The sequence below is a fragment of the Hippopotamus amphibius genome, chromosome 1, assembly GCF_030028045.1.
Source record: "Hippopotamus amphibius kiboko isolate mHipAmp2 chromosome 1, mHipAmp2.hap2, whole genome shotgun sequence".
Taxonomy (NCBI): domain Eukaryota; kingdom Metazoa; phylum Chordata; class Mammalia; order Artiodactyla; family Hippopotamidae; genus Hippopotamus; species Hippopotamus amphibius.
Genome location: NC_080186.1, coordinates 159,471,094 through 159,488,104, shown reverse-complemented (window position 1 = coordinate 159,488,104; position 17,011 = coordinate 159,471,094). Strand labels below are relative to the sequence as shown.

General features: G+C 43.7%; 1 long non-coding RNA gene across 1 annotated transcript in view; it reads left to right on the top strand.

The window, feature by feature from the left end:
* Nucleotides 1-17,011, top strand: part of LOC130851682 (uncharacterized) — a 47,157-nt gene that overhangs the window by 27,586 nt on the left and 2,560 nt on the right. Inside the window, exon 4 of the long non-coding RNA XR_009053250.1 lies at nt 2,362-3,008. This is a non-coding gene — a long non-coding RNA (uncharacterized LOC130851682). The remainder of the gene's footprint in view (nt 1-2,361; nt 3,009-17,011) is intronic.

Below are 17,011 nucleotides of genomic sequence, written 5' to 3'. Positions count from 1 at the left end.
GGGGACCCAGCAGTGGCAAGACATGCAAAAAAGTCCCTGTCCATGTGGATTTACAGTCTACCCGAGTGGGGGAGGGGCAGGGCAGTAAGTTCATTACTAAAGAGCCTAAGTACTACCGAGAAAGACCAAGTTGGAGAGGTGCTGAGAGAGTGCTGGGGCTTATAGTTTTAAAAGGCAGGGTAGTGTGGTGAAGACGGACAGATCTGATATGGAATGTGGGTTTTGACATCTACTAGCTATGTAACCTTTAAGTTTCTGTGATCAACTGGTCTGAACCTTATTTCTCAAGTATAAAGTGGGGCTAGTCATAGACACTCCTAAAGGGATTTAGTGAGGAAAAAATATATAAAATACATACGTAATTAGGGCTCCATGACTGTTAGCAGTTCTTAGTATTATGTGTGTTTCTAATAGGGTGAGGAGGAGCTGAAGGAATGACTAATTACATTTGGGGAAAAAAAGGATTATTACCCATGTCACTTTTCCTTTTTCTAGAAATCAGTTTGCCTGTACACAAGGAGAAGGCAGGAGTGCGGGTGAACTCTTAAGAAGCTAGAATTCAGATTGGAGGGGATTTAGATAAGGGTTTGGTGTGTGGGATTGTAGGTGGGAGTTGGACTGCTGTCGGTATTTTGCATTCTCTTTTTAAAATGATCTTCCACATGCTTTGTGTTCGCCCCGATATTCCACAACAAGCCTGGCAGGGAGGCTGGGGCTGCCCATCAGACAAACGGGAAAACAGGCTCAGGATGTGAGTGCCGGCCAAGGTCACCTCCAGTCTCCAGAGGAGATCTCCTGCCGGCCTCGAGATGAGTCATCCTGGAGTGTTGCTCCCGGGGTGAAATCACGAAGGAAGGGTTGGATTTATTCCCCGGGTGAAATCACGAAGGAAGGGTTGGATTTATTGCAGGCAGTCCAGGAAGTTTCCTGTTCTTGAGAAGTCTCAGAAACAGTAACCCTCTACCTAGGGGGGCCTTACTCTTCTGAGGTCAGCCTCCTGCCTAGCTCCAAACCCCCATCTGACTTGGGGTGAGGGAGAGGGTCTTAGAAGCCTTTGGCATAAACAGAGGAGAAAGTAGATGAAAAGAAGGAAAAGTGTGTAGTGGTTGAGAGCTTGGCATCTGGGTTTGGTGGTTCTTCCACTTTCCAGCTTGGACAAGTCCTAGAACCTTCTCCAAGCCTCATTTCCTCATTTGTGAGATGGAACACTAACGGTCCCTAACTCCCAGGTTGTTGGCAAAGTGACGTACAATGGTGAGTGCCAAGGGTTTAGCACAGCGCCTGGCAGGAGGAGGCCCTTGGCAATGTGAGCTGTTATTATTGGAGAGGGAAAGGGGGCCGCGCTGGGTGAAGGCGTGAGGGGAGAGGGCCCCCAGGTTACTGCACCCCTCCCCATGCTGAGCCATTTGCATGAGGTCTTGATGAAGCTCCTTCCACCTGGGGCACTTGGAGTCAGCCGCACAGTAGATGCATTCTTGGCCCTCAAGGTGTTTCTGCTGGGACCTGCAAACAGCATTGAGTTCTTAGAGTGACGAGCCAGATTTAAAAGAAAAAAAAAATGTTTATGGCAGCTCTGCAGCTTATCAGTATAAAATGAAGGTTAAGATTCATTTATATGAGTAGACCATGTTGGGGAGGGGTGTTAAAAATTCATGTATCTTTGCTAATAGAACCATTTCCACCTTCACGAAGGGGACAAAACAGAAAAATCAAGGTTCATAAAAACTTCCCTGGAACAACCAGAAAAAAGAGAGTCCCTGAAAATACAAATGTGTGGTATTATATATGCATATTAGCAAAATTCTTTAAGCTTTCGTATAGTGCGTTGTGGACCTAGTCTGCTGTTCCATGAATTTAGCATCTTCTTTTGATTTATACCTTCTGTGGACTGTGTTTCTCTGCACTCACTCTGAGCCAGCCTGTACTCACCATGGCCTTGCGTCCTTACAACTCACCTTCCAGACGGTTAGGGCTCCCGTGTGCCTCACTCCATGAACACACTTTAAGAACAGCGCCCCCTAGAGTTTTGTGACGTGGGACCCTGGGGGTGTAGTGATGAGTGATGACCAACCTCGGAAAGGTTTCTAACGGGATGTGAGTGGCAGAGGCAGGATTTGAATCCAGGTCTGGATAGCCCATAGCACATACTGTTTTGCGCACCCCAGTTCTGCCTTGAATGGGCAAATCTATGCTGAGCCTCTTCTCTGGAGTAAGATACCCTGTTAGGAAGGTACCTGGAAGGAAATGCCAAGGTGAGTCAGACTGTTCCCTCTCTTCAAGGTACCTTTAATCTAGTGTGGGTTGGAGGGTCATCCTTTATTGTATAAAAACATTTATTAATTTGTAATCTTCATTTTACAGATAAGGAAACTGTGAATCAAAGACGTCAAATGACTTGTTCAAGGTCACACAGCTATGATGGGACAAGACTTTTATTAGGTGGCTGTTACTGGAAGCCCTCAGCAGTCCAAGACACTTACATGGCCCACCTCATTCCTAGGTGCAAGGCAGGGGAAGTCCTTAGAGGTCAGACAGAGGTCAAGGTGCCAAGTGCTTGAAGGGTATATGCTCAGCACTCCTGAAGTGAGCGGAGGTTCTAAGACAGATTTATCCCCAAAGGATGCCTCTAGGCTCCTGGGTCCGTGGCCATCTGTACAGCAGAGCTCACAGGCCTAGCTACCTCTCTCTCTCTGTGGGGAGGTGTCCCTGCTTTGGCAGGCCGACTCAGGAGGTCTCTCAGTAGGACAGAGGCCACCGAGGCCTGCTGAATGGAGCTGTGCAGTTTAGAAATATTTGCTTTAGGCTGCACGAGCCAAGGAGAGCCTGAAGGGGCAGAGCAAGGAGGCAGGGCTGGGGGATGCCATTTGCTTTCAGAGAGTTGCGAGCCCCAGGGCCTAGGTTTTTCAGGTCCCACCACCAAGAAGCTTCAAGGACTCTCCCAGCCCGTCTGTTCATTTGGAAGCAAGCATCAGAATAACACGGGCTCCCTCACGAGGTCGGGCGGACAGGTAAGAAATGGCTGAGTCCATTGTCAGACACAAAGGTAGATGCTTCGTAAGTGTTTTTTCCTTACCCTTTCCTCCTTGCCTCCCTTCTCTCTTAATCTCTAGCTGGATAATAAGCCCCACAGGGCTTTCCTGCTGCCTTCACACCTGCAGTGAAGGCACTTCCCAGTCCTATACTCTAGGCCCCTCAGAGGCTGTCCTGCCATACATGAAGCTCATTGGAGCTGCACAGAAGAAGAATGAAAAACTGCTGGGCCCCTGTATAACGTACCAGGAGGGGGTCCAGTGAGGCCGTTCTGTGTTTGTCAGACTTCAGAGTCACCCAGCCTGGGTGTTCATCCTAGCCTCTGCCACATTGGCTGTGTGACCTGGGGTATGTTATTTAACTTCTCTGTGCCTCTGTTTCCAAATTTGCAAAATGGGAATGAGAATAGTACTTATTTCATAGAGATGTAGGGAGTATTAAATGCGATAGTGCATTAGAATCCCCAGCTCAGGTAAGTGCTAGGAACTGTTATGTAAAACAGACACCAAATCCAGCTGGAAGGGACCTTTTTTTTTTTTTTTTAATTTTTGGCTGCGTTGAAGCTTCATTTCTATGCATGGGCTTTCTTTAGTTGTGGCAAATGGGGGCTATCCTTCATTGTGGTGCACGGGCTTCTTAGTGCAGTGGCTTCTCTTGCTGTGGAGCATGGGCTCTAGGTGCCTGGGCTTCAGTAGTTGCAGCGCGTGGGCTCAGTAGTTGTGATGCATGGGCTTAGTTGCTCCTCGGCATGTGGGATCTTCCCAGACCAGGGATTGAACCTGTGTCCCCTGCACTGGCAGGTGGATTCTTAACCACTGGCACCAGGCAAGTCCCTGGAAGAGACTTTAGACAGCAGGGCCCACCTCTCTATTAAAAAAAATTAATTTATTTGAGTAATTGACAATAACAAGAACTAATAGCAATAGCTAGCAGTTATTGAGCACTTACCACGGGCCAGGCACTGTGCCAAGTACTTCTCATACATTCACTTGTTTAAAAATGTGAAGGTACAAATGGGGTGTGTCTCCTTCCAAGCCCCAGTTTCCCTCCAGAGGTAGCCACTATTACCAACACTCTGTGTGTCTTTACTAATGTCCTCTGTGGACGTACAAAGATTTAAATCTCTTTTTACCCCTTCAACTTTAAATAGAGGAAACTTGGGCTTGGGGAGAAAACAGCCACATGTCATAATTGTTCTTATTCTGTGTGTGGGGCACTGCTCCCTGTGCCATGTGATTTTGAATCCTTGTTACAACCCTGCAGAATAAGCTGAATTGTGTGGAATCAGTGCTTCAAGCCTTAGTTTACCTCTGTGTGTTGATTGAGGATTAAATTAGATAATCTGAGTACAGGGATTTATCAGTGCTCTTAGCGCATCACGACTGCTCAGGAGATGGGGGCTGGAGGGGAGGTCAAGGTTTTAGGGGGGCCTGTAGCTTGTACAATTTTAGAGTGGTCTTTAAGAGAAATAATAGAAAATTATGAATCCAATATTAAGAGTATTTATTTAGCATGAGAAAAGAGCTCCAACAATTTACATATTTTAAAAGCCATCAAATACCTCCAGCACTGTAAAATCCATAAGAATAAATAACAGAACATTTCTGTTAATTAACTGCCTGACACACCTCTATTACACTTTTCATTCCTACATTTTTTGGCTTTGTAGTCATTGTGAGCACTTCTTCGTTCGAAAACAATTTTCTAAAATAATTTTCTGGAGAGAGAATAAAAGACAATTCAGCCTTTTCTCTGACATGGTTGATCAAAATTTGCTTTTTGTTATTGACTATTTTATTTTTAAAAATTTTTATGGAAGTATAGTTCACTTGCACTGTTGTATTAGTTTCAGGTGAATAGCAAAGTGGTTCAATTATGCATATATCTATATATATCTATTCTTTTTTAGATTCTTTTCCATTATCAGTTATTACAAGATATTGAGTAGAGTTCCCTGTGCTATATAGTAGGTCCTTGTTTTTTATTTATTTTATGTATAGTAGTGTGTATATGTTAATCCTAAACTCTAATTTGTTCCTACTGCCCCCCTCCCCCCTTTGGTAACCATAAGTTTGTTTTCTATGTCTGTGAGCCTATTTCTGTTTTGTAAATAAATTCATTTGAATCATTTTTTTAGATTCCACATATAAGTGATATTATATGATATATCTTTCTTTGTCTGACTTCCTTCACTTATTATGATAATCTCTAGGTCTATCCATGTTGCTGCAAATGGCAAGATTTCATTCCTTTTTATGGCTGAGTAATATTCCATTGTATACATGTACCACATCTTCTTTATCCATTCATCTGTTCATGGACTCTTGGGTTGCTTACGTGTCTTGGCTGTTGCGAATAGTGTTGCTATGAATATAGGGGTTGTTGTTGACAGTTTAGATGTGGAAAATTAGTAAATTCTTACAGATACACTCACTGTTTGTAGTATTACTACCTGTTTGTGTCTCATAAAGAGGAATTTTGGTGAATTCGAATTTGTACACTTCCCATCAAAAATGAAAAAGAAGCTCTGGTGTGTTATAATTGTATGCATGGAGGATGTTTCTGACAGAAGAAAACTTCCCTTGACTAGAGGAACCAAACCCCCCACTTAGGGTTTTACAGGTCTAGGAATTGGAAGCATTTCTCATAGGCTGGCGTCTGATGCTATACATTTTAAACCTTCCCCGTTCTTCCCTACCACACATGTCCACGTTGGGCTCTGGAGGACACATTCATGTGGCGATTCCTCTGCTGATGTGGCATCAGGAAGTGGCCAGTGGGCCCTGGGTGCGGGAGGACTCCTGGGAGCCAGGCCTGCCCTGGACGTTAACAGTAACTCAGCATGTGTGGAGGTGACGGTGAACTACATAAACCTAGCCCACCAGACTCAAACTCAGTGTCCCCCCCCAATGTGACTCCTGCTTGGGTAGTCCCTGAACACCTGAGGCCACTGGAACATCACGAGGGCAGGAGTGACGGACGGAAACTGGAGTGAGGAGAGACAGTGCTCTTTCCCATCATGGTTAAGACTCGACTTTGGCTAAACTTAGAGAGACCCAAGATCACGTGAACACGTTTCTTTCCAGGCCCCCTCCCAGGAGCTTGGAAGGGGCTGTTGCAAGCAAGAGCTCTGAAGCTTCAGGTCTTTGAACTCCGCTGAGCACCTGGTTAGCTGTTGTTCGTGCTCTGGTTAAAAGCAGTGTCGTCTGAGAGAGAGCCGTGCAGCCCGCGTGGGAGCTGTGTGGTCTTGGCTTACTGATTTCCTCCATGAACCTGCCTCCTCAGGAGTAAGCAGGGCACGCTTCCTAGCATTTACCTCTCCGGGAATGTCAGCTTCATGAGGGGAGGCACTGGTCTGTTTGTTGCCATGTCCACAATGTCAGGACACAGAGTCCACACTTAGACATCTGTTTTGTGAATTTAATGAAATGCAGGATGTTTGGTTATTGAGCCCCGGGCTCGCCGAGAAAAGGAATCTGGGGCACAGTGAGCTTAAGTCCCTTTCCTGTACTACACACTGCCTCTAGTCAGACCCAAGAGAGACCCTGGATCTCTGGGTCCCCTTTCCTTCTCGCTGACCCTCCCACGTGAGCTGAATAAGACGGTGAAGCTTAACTCACTTCCGAGAGCCCGAGATAACCATCTGAGTTATTCCCTCTATTATCGTCGTGAGCCAGGGTCCCTGGGTCGCATCCCTGGAATTTGCTCTGATCCGTGGACTCCACTGTTCGAGAGACTCGTCTGCCCTCTCCCCTTCCCTAACCTGACCTGGGTCCTGGCGGATGGTGGGAGGCAAGGAGAGAGTGGGGAGAACCAAGGTGAATGGTTTTGAGCCATAAAATAGCCTGAAAATCAAGTCTGGAAGATGAATGGCTCTGGGACTTGCAGGGCTTAGCAGAGGCGACCCTGGGAATTATTGACATTCCTGACTGAGAACTCTGGGAGGCCCCTCCTTCACAGCTCCTCTGGATTTCTGAGAGGTCCTTGAGCACAGCTGGAAGTCACTCTGCTGCAGAACCGTGGAGATGAGGCCAGAAGGACCACCTCAGTGACTGGTCACCTTGTCATTGACAGGAGCTATGATCTAAAGAGCCAGGTGGCTGCAGGTGGGCACTCAGCCAGCCATGCAGAGCAGGCGACAGAACTCCAGTCTGGGCCCTGCAGATGGAGCACACCTCTGTGCCCTACTTCCCCTCTGTCTGGCGTAGATTTCCCCGCCAAGCCCTGCACCAGCTTCCACCTCTGTTTTATGACAAGCTGCTGTGATAGGGAGGGCCTGTGCTGGGATGCTTCCCTTTTGACAGGGAGCTCAGGGAAAGGATGGGGGTACTCTCCCCGCCCCATTAATAAGACAACTGGGATGTTGCAGCCTCTGCTTCCAGCCCAGTTCGATTCTCCCTCCAGCCCTTGGATAATATGTATATACAAATGCTGGCTCTGATCTCCACCCAGGAAAACACCAGCTCCTATGACACTCTTTGCGTGTGATAGAGAGCAGGGTGCGGGGCCTCACGTGGGCCCCCTTGAGCTTCCCTGGAGGATGTTGGGGAATGTTTCATTTGTGTTTTCCAAACTTATCCCAGGGCTGTGTCCAGGCAACTGAAGGTCTGTCAGAGCCGAGAAAACATCTGATTCCTTTTAGAAAAGACAAAGGGATTAGGTGTCCCGGGGACTCTGACAAATGTATTGCTGGTGATTTTGATTGAGCTTTCTTTTAGGGAAGGTTGAGTGCAGAAGTGAGAATGCCACACACCCAGGCTGCCTGTGCTGAGAAGATGCCTGGAGACGGGCACACATACACCATTCGTTGGCAGGGTTGTAAAGTAGTGCGGCCTTCTGGAGGGAAATTTGGCACCATCTTTCAAATAAAATGAGAATGACCTTTGATGCAGCCATTCCATATCTTGGAACCTACTCTAGAGTGTGCTTGCCCGTGTACTACACAAAGACCTATGTTCACAAATGGTCACTGCAGCAAAAGGAGGAAATCACCTGTGTTTCTCAGCAGGGGGCTGGCTCAATAAATTATGGTTCGTCCAAATGATGGAATACAATTATCCATTAAAGAAAAAGAACAGGGTGAATCATAACAATGGCCAAGGCACAGAGGACTTGCTCTATCCACTGTTCTGAGTGCTTTATATATTTTGTTACAGTATTTATAATAACTCATTTAATCTTGGTGACTTCCTTTGCTTACTATTATTAGAACATTTTCATAGATGAGAAAAGAGATATTAAGTAGCTTGTCCAAGGTCACATAGCTAGTAAACTGGGGAGCTGGGTTGCAAGCCCTCTGACCCCAGGGTCTATAACTACCTCACAAATCCTGCATGTTCAGATGTGGAAAGATGCCTTTGACTTATTAGTAAGTGAAAAATTCAAGTCGCAGAGATATAGAGTGTGATTTTATTTATGTAAAAAAAAAAACTATGTATGTGCACATGTGAACACACATCACATATATTTGTAAAGGTAAAGTAAAAGTGAAGGTCTGGAAGAATGCATATCCAATCATCAGTTCCCTCTAGGGATGTAGTAAGTAAAGAGGAATTTTTTTTTTTTTTTACTTTTAACTAGATATATTAAAAAAAAGTTTTTTTTTAAATTGAGGTATAGTTGATATACAATATTGTATGTTTCAGGTGTACTGCATAGTGATTCACAATTTTTAAAGGTTATACTGCACTTGTATTATTATAAAATATTGGCAATATTCCCTGTGCTGTACAATATGTCCTTGTAGCTTATTTATTTTATACACAGTGAACTAGATACAGTTTTATATTTTCTTGAACAAGTGCTTTTGGAATTTTAGAAAGAGTAAGCTTGAGCACACTATCAAGGTAATCATAACAAAATAATAACGATTTAGCTACTATTTCTCAATAGCCCCTTAGAAAGGAGAGGCTTCCTATAAACATGGGCTCAGAGTAACCCTTATGATTAATTCCAAAGTACGAGCTGTGAAGCGAAGCCTAATAGACAGACCTTGCCATAAATCAGATGAAGGTAGTCCAAGGAGTTGTTCTTCTGATTTGCTGAAAGGCATTTGACATAATTACTCTTTTTTAAATTTAATTAGTTAATTAATTTATTGGCTCCGTTGGGTCTTTGTTGCTGCATATGGGCTTTCTCTAGTTGCAGCACACGGGGACTACTCTTTATTGTGGTGTGCGGGCTCCTCATTGTGGTAGCTTTTCTTGTTGCGAAGCATGGGCTCTAGGCACGTGGGCTTCAGTAGTTGTGGCACACGGGCTCAATAGTTGTGGCTCATGGGCACTAAAGCACAGGGTCAATAGTTTTAGTGCACGTGCTTAGTTGCTCCACAGCATGTGGGATCTTCCTGGAGCAGGGATCGAATCCATGTCCTCTGCATTGGCAGGCGGATTCTTAACCACTGTGCCACCTAGGAAGTCCCATAATTACTCTTTTTTTTCATTACCCTCAAAAGTTTTGCCTCCTCCTGGAAACCTTTGGCCAGGCAGTGGAAGAGTGATGGTGATTTTCTTGGCATGCAGCCCCTCTCCACTCCATCTTCACTGCCCCACCCCCCTGCATTTAATGAATTCACTTAGTGCATTATTGCATCTCATGTAAACACTCCAGGTACTTGGGCTTTGTTTAGTCACTGTTCCTTCAGGGTCATCCTGTAAAAATGGACTCATGATGCATTACATTTTTAGGTGCTTTACAGTTTTCAAATCTTATCCTCATTCATGATTTCAGTGAACTGGGGCTAGTGCCTTGTCACTGTAAAGTCCTATGTACAACATCTCTTTCAGGGTTAACCAAGAAGGGGCCTTGGAGAGAGGCTGATAAGGAAAATGAGGGTTATCAAAAATTGAATCACCTTTTAAAAATCCCAAGTATTTAAATACTGATTTGTGAAATGTGACCCAATGGAGAGAATATAGAAAAATAGCTCTACTTACTGTGTCAGGTCAAAAAGCACCCTGTGTTTCCATTTGCTTTCTTATTTTAATTCTCAAAGCAAGTTTGGGGGATAATTTTTATCTCCCATTATTTCCATAATGAAGCTGAGGCCCAGGGAGTTTACATAAAGTCCTCGGAGTTACACACGTGGACAGTGGGAGATGGATTTCTCACCCAGGTCTGTCTGTTTGCAAAATCTAAGTTGCTGAGCTTCTCAACAGAGGAAATAATAACGAAAAAAACACCCCCTCCCTAACATACTGTTAGCAATTTAGGTTTATTTCCTTTGTTTATCTATCTAAACAAAACTAAATTAAAAAAACACCAACTTGGTAATCAGAAGTAATCATATCAAATGTTTATATCCTGTTTTCTTTTTTTCACTTTCTTGTTGCTTCATGATGTCATTTTTAAATGATTGCATGCTTCTTCCAACTGAACAGTTAAAAAAACCAATAACCTGGGACTTACCTGGTGGTCCGATGGTTAAGACTCTGCGCTTCCACTGCAGAAGGCACTGGTTCGACCCCTGGCCTGGAACTAAGATATCACATGCCACAGGGTGTGCACCCCTCTCCCCCCGCAAAAAAAACCCCCAAACTAAATAACCTTATTGAGAAATGGTTTAAGAACTTGAATAGGGACTTCCCTGGTGGTCCAGTGGGTGAGACTCTGTGCTCCCAACTCTTCAGGTTCAGTCCCTGGTCAGGGAACTAGATCCCACATGCAGGCTGCAATTAAGACCTGGTGCAGCCAAAATAAATTAGAAAAGAAAAAAAAAAAAAAAAAAAAAAGAACTTGAATAGGCATTTCTCCAAAGAGGGCATAGAAATGGCCAACTGGTATGTGAAAAAAAAAATCAGCATTACCAATCATCAGGGAAATGCAAATCAAACCACAATGAGCTATCACCTCACCTCTGTCAGGATGTCTGTTATCAAAAAACAAAGCATCAATTGAGCGCCTCAAAAAGTTGAGTGGAAATTATATTGGAAAACATCAAGGCCCTGTTTTGTGAGTGCTGTGAGTCTGAGCTACTCCAGTTGTTGACAACTGAGTCCTAAGGACAGTCCAAGTGAATCTTCTTTCCTTGTGGCCAATTTCTTCTCTCAACTCTGGAGCATAGAGGAAAGCCATGTACTGATTTGTGCTGTTTGTCAATAGCCTGCTTTTTCTTAAATGTAATTGCTACTCTCTGATGAAGTGTTCAGATTTCCTTGGAAAAGAATAAACAGCTCTAAACACTTTAAAACAAAACAAAGCAAACAAGAGCAAAGCATTAGTGAGGATGTGGAGAAATTGGAATGCATGGACACTGTTGATGGGAGGGAATGCAAAATGGTAGAGCTGCTATGGAAAACAGTATGGAGCTTCCTCAAAAAAATTCAAAATAGAATTACCATATGATCCAGCAATCTCACTTGTGGGAATTACCCAAAAGAATTGAAATCAGAGTCTTAGAGCCAATTAGTGCTCCTATGTTCATGGCAGTGTTATTCACAATAGCCAAGATGTGGAACCAACCCAAATATATTGACAGATATGGCATATGCACAAAATGGAATACTCTTCAGCCTTTACAAGGAATGAAATGCTGCAGTATGTGACAACTTGGATTAACCTTGAGGATATAACACTAAATGAAAGAAACCAACCACAGAAAGGCAAATACTACATGATTCCACTTAACATGAGGTTTCTAAAGTGGTCAAATTCATAGAATCAGAGAGTGGAACAGTGGTTGACAGGAGCTGGGGAGAGGAGGAGGAGGGGATTTACTAATTAATGAGCATAAAGTTTCAGTCACATATGATGAATAAGCTGTAGAGACCTGCTGTACAACACTGTGTCTAGAGTCAGCTATAATGTGCTATATGCTTATAAGTCTGTTAAGAGGACAGATCTCATTTTGTGTTATCACAATAAAAAAAAAAAAAAGATTACATACTATTCCAGGAGAGTGATGTTTTTTGGAGAGATTCCTAGACATGGAATTGGTAGGTCAAAGAGTATGAATGTTTTTATGGTTTTTTTAAAAAGTTTTAATTAAAAAAAAAAGATATAATTGACATATAACATTGTATAAGTTTAAGGTGTACAAAATATTTTTATGGTTTTGGATACACATTGCTAAATTGCTTTTCAAAAGGGCTGTATTAATTTGCACTTCAACTAACAACTTTGAGTGCCATTTTCATCACATTCTTACAGGCATTAGTTATTGTTAAAAAATGAAAACACACAAACAAAAGTCTGACTTGTTTGCTTAATATATACCAAACTGTTCACAGTGGTTAGTTTGGAGAGTGGGTTGTGGCTGCTGGTGGTGGTGGAAATGGTGAAGGGGATGTCCCTTTTACACTCTATGTAATGTGGTGCTATTACAAATATTTTACTATAGGCATATATTACTTGCGTAATATATATATTTTAAACTTTTGAAATAATTTGTCTTACAGACAAGTTGCAAAAATAATACAAAGAATTCCCTGTATTCCCTTTGTAATATGCTTTTTTTTTTTTAAATAGCTTTGGCGCACGGGCTTAGTGGCTCCGTGTCATGTGGGATCTTCCCAGAGCAGGGCTCCAACCCACGTCCCCTGTTTTGGCAGGTGGAGTCCCAACCACTGCGCCACCTAGGAACTCACTGTAATATGCTTTTAAAAGATGAATTAATTAAAAGAAATGTGCCCCAAGTGTCAGATGTCAGACCTCACATCACCAATACTCTATAAGTCAGAGTTTCTTATTAAGTAGAGTAGAGCCTAACAGCAACGTGGGGAAATGCTCATTAAAATGCAGACTCCTAGGCCTGAGCAGGATCTATGAAATCAGAATATTTAGAGGTGAGCCTGAAAATCTGCATTTTAAACAGGCCCTCCCCCTCCCCCACCCTCCTCTGAGGTTCTGAGGCCCCTCAAGGGCTGAGAACTACTGTTGAAAAGGCTCCTTCTTTTGATTTTATTTCCTCCAGCAATATTGTGGCTTCCTTACTTGGAAAGCCCTCCAACGTGCAGGGGTTGAGAAAAGTGAGTGAAATCTGAGCATCTTTGTTGCAATATTTCACACTCTGTGCTGCTACTGCTTAGCTGCAGCCAAGCTGTCTGTAATTTGTTTCCTCAGAAGCCTGCTGTCTCCCTCAAACCAGAAAAGTCCGTTCCAGGGGAGGCCCAGTCCAGAAAGCCATGGGTGTGGATGATGGTGGTCCTCCCGCTAGGCGCTCTCATCCTGGATGTTCCAGGGAGTGGCGGCTCGAGGCCTCCCATCTCTTGGCTCCCTTGCAGGTGCAGCCAGGAGGCCCTGAAATGGGGAGGGAGCCCAGACTCCAGCCCCAGGTCCTTCTGCTGTTTCTTTTGTCTGAGGTTGATGCTTTTCCATGCACACTTTGTTTCCCTTTGCCGCTGTGGCCACAGCCTTTCCCCCTGTGTGTTACATGCATGTTACGTTGTCAGGTGGGCTTCATGAGGGCCACACCTCCCCAGTCCCTCGCCTGCCCCTACCTTCTGCACCCCCTGCCTCCACAATCTACCTTCCTTTCCACCCCCAGAACTGTTCTTTCCAGCTCATGGATCTGACCACGTCACTATATATCTTAGCTTGGGGACTGCACGACTATGAAAAAGGAGGAGTGAGAAATGCGGCCAGAAGGATAGCAGCAAGCCGAACTGTGCAGAATTGAATTTAAGGTGAAAGAATTGTTGTTTTAAACGTTGTTTGGTCCTAAGTTTATTATTTTCTACATTAAAAAAGTAATACGACGCTGCATAGTACAGGGAGATCAACTTGATGCTTGGTGATGACCTAGAGGGGTGGGGTACCGAGGGTGGGAGGGAGGCTCAAGAGGGAGGGGATATGGGGTTATATGTATAAACACAGCTGATTCACTTTGTTACACAGTGGCAGAAACTGGCACAACACTGTAAAGCAATTATACTCCAATAAAGATGTGAAGGAAAAAAAAAGTAGTAGGACCCTCCAGGTGTTACATGCCTGTATGACCTTTGAAATGGTGAGAAAAAGTTAAGATGTACTAATGGTTAATATAGACAATTTGGAAAATAAAGAAGTAGAAAAGTAGAGGGGCATAAAGTTGCCAGCTGTTCACTAGGCAAATCAAGCTACAGTCTGCTTTTGGGTGTGGTATAGCGCTGAGGATAAGGCAAATCTGAGTTCAGGTCCCTCCTCTCCTCCATCAGCTGTGGGTGACCACTGGGCAGCTTCATTATTCTCTTGTAGCTTCGGTTTCCTCATTGGTTAAGTGAGGATAAAAATAGTTCCTAACTGGTAGTTGCTGTGAAGATTAAATGGGACGGTAAAGCAGTTAGCAGGATGCTTGGTAAGTGTTACTTGTTTTTCATCTTGTTCATTTCCTTTCAGTCCTTTCACTGTAAATAGTGTTTTTGTTTTCACATAGTTGTGATCACACTGTCTATATAATTTTATTTCTTGCATCTCGCTCAACAAGGTAGCCCAAGTATCTTCCATGCTGTTTTCAACTCATAAATGTACATTTTAGTGGTTGTGTAATAGCCAATTGAATGGATGTATCAGATACATCATAGTTTAGTTAACCATTTCTTTATTGTTGGTCATGGACATTATTTCAGGTTTGTTGTTCAAGATAACCCTACGTATGAACCCCTTTAAAATGTCATCCTCCTTCTCCCAATCACTGTCAGTTACAACCATTTCCTTGGGGAAAATTCTTAGAAGGGAGATTAAAGGCAGAGGGTGTGAACACTTGTCATGTTTTGTGACCTATCCTGCCAAATTGGTTCCTGTAATGTTGCCCTCCACTTATATTTTCAAGGCAATGGATGAGACTCAGGCTGAGGGACCTAGATTGTATTCTGCAGGGCAGTTGTTGAGGGTGTCAGTCAGGATTGAAGAAACATAATTAGATGGAGTTTTAATGGATGCGTCTGGCAGCCATTGGGAGGGTGGATGAGGGTAGAGCCAATGTTAGGGGTTACGTGGTGAGACTCTGCACCAGGGCAGTGGTGCCATGACTGTCCGTGAACCTGGTCCTCTCCTCATGGCGACTATTGATCCCATCTGTAGCAGAACCTGTGGTCACAGTCTCATAATCCATTTTCCTTCTTTCTTTTTCTTTCTCTCTCTCTCCCTTTCTTTCTTTCATTCCATACAATTTATTTTTTTCCCCGTTAAAAAAAATGGAAGTGTATTTGATGTACAATATTATGTGTTGCAAGTGTACAATATAGTGATTCATAATTTTTAAAGGTTATACCCCATTTATAGTTATTTTAAAATATTGGCTGTATTTTCCCTGTTGTACACTATATCCTTGTAGCTTATTTTGTACATAACAGTTTGTACCTCTCAGTCCCTCCATGTTGGCCCTCCCCCTTCCCTCTCCCACTAGTAACCACTAGTTTTCTATAAGGCTGCTTTTGTTCAATCATATTTACTAGTTTGTTGTATATTTTAGATTACATGTAGAGTGAGAACATACAATATTTATCCTTCTCTGTCTGACTTATTTCACTTAGGATAGTATCCTCCAAGTCCATCCATGTTGCTGCAAATGGCAAAATTTCATTCCTTTTAATGGCTGAGTAATATTCCAGTGTGTGTGTGTGTGTGTGTGTGTGTGTATGCATTGTGTGCATATATACACACACACTATATATATATATATATATATATATATATAAAATCTTTATTCATCTATTGGTGAACACAGGTTGTTTCCATATGTTAGCAATTATAAATAATGCTGCTGTGAACATTGGGGTGCATGTATCCTTTCTAATTTGTGTTTTTGTCTGCTTGAGATATATATCCAAGAGAGGAGCTGCTTGGGTCATTTGGTAGTTCTATTTTTAGTTTTTTGAGAAACCTCTATACTGTTTTCCATAGTGGCTGCACCAATTTACATCCCCACCAACAGCATCCGAAGGTTCCCTTTTCACTCACAATCCTGCTTTCTTTGTGTGTTGCTCCATATATGTGAATTTATGCCTTTTTAGGCTCACATAGGTAGCTTCACATTGTTTCCATCCCCTGTGATCAAAATGACAAGGACTCTTCATCTTTAGGGATCACAGATTAATATAGTGAATTAGCCTGTGAGCACTGGAGTCGCTGCATGCAGTGAAATGTCAACCCTACCACTTATTATGTGTGATCCTGGGCCTCAGTTTCCCAATCTGGGAAACGGTACCAACCTCAAAGGATTAATCAAAGAAGGTATTGTATGTCCAGTAAAGTGCTTCCTGTTTGGTATTATTCTTATCTATTTTCCTCTTCCTACATTAAAGACTCTGGTAGAAGGAAACTAATTCAACCTCTAGATTTACCACTTTCCTCCCCTCTAAAACTCAGCAAGGGCATCAGGATTAGGGAGCAATACCAGGAAGCCCACCTTACCAAAATATGCGCCCACATGAAACTGTGGGGATGGGAGGGGAGGAGGTTGGGGAGGCCACAATGATAGGTGACCAACCGTCCTGGCATGCAGGACTTTCAATGCTAAAACCCTGGCAACCTGGGTGGTTGGTCACCCCAGAATGATGGTAGTAGGTGACAGCGTCTGGTAAAGGTGTCCAGGGAGAGAGAACTAGAAGCTGGAGTATTTGAGAAGGGTTGGTTCCCGCTTCTGCCCAGGTACCTTCCAGTTCTCTGGGTGTCTGTATGAAGAGCGCCCCCAAGACAGAGGCCAAGGGAGGGGAAAGTGGCCACACTTAGGCTGCAGGCCAGTGCAGGGGTGGTCAGTAGTTGGTATTTCCTCTTCCAGCCCTTTCAGAGCATTTTTAAATCAGATTAGCTTTTTGACGAACGAAGGTTTGCTCTCCTCAGAGAGGCTCCAAGGGCTGAGGAAGAGCCTTCATCTGTTTACTTTTCCTTTATGTGGAAATGTACTTGGGCTGTTTCTACAGCCAACTGCACGCCCCGGGAGTTTGCCGGGAGTGGAGAAGTGGGCTGAGAGGGGCTGACTGTGGACTCCATCGCCCTCTTGCAGGGCAGCCAACAGAAGTGGCGTCTTATCCTCCCCACGTGGAGAAAGCCGGGAAGATGGGGG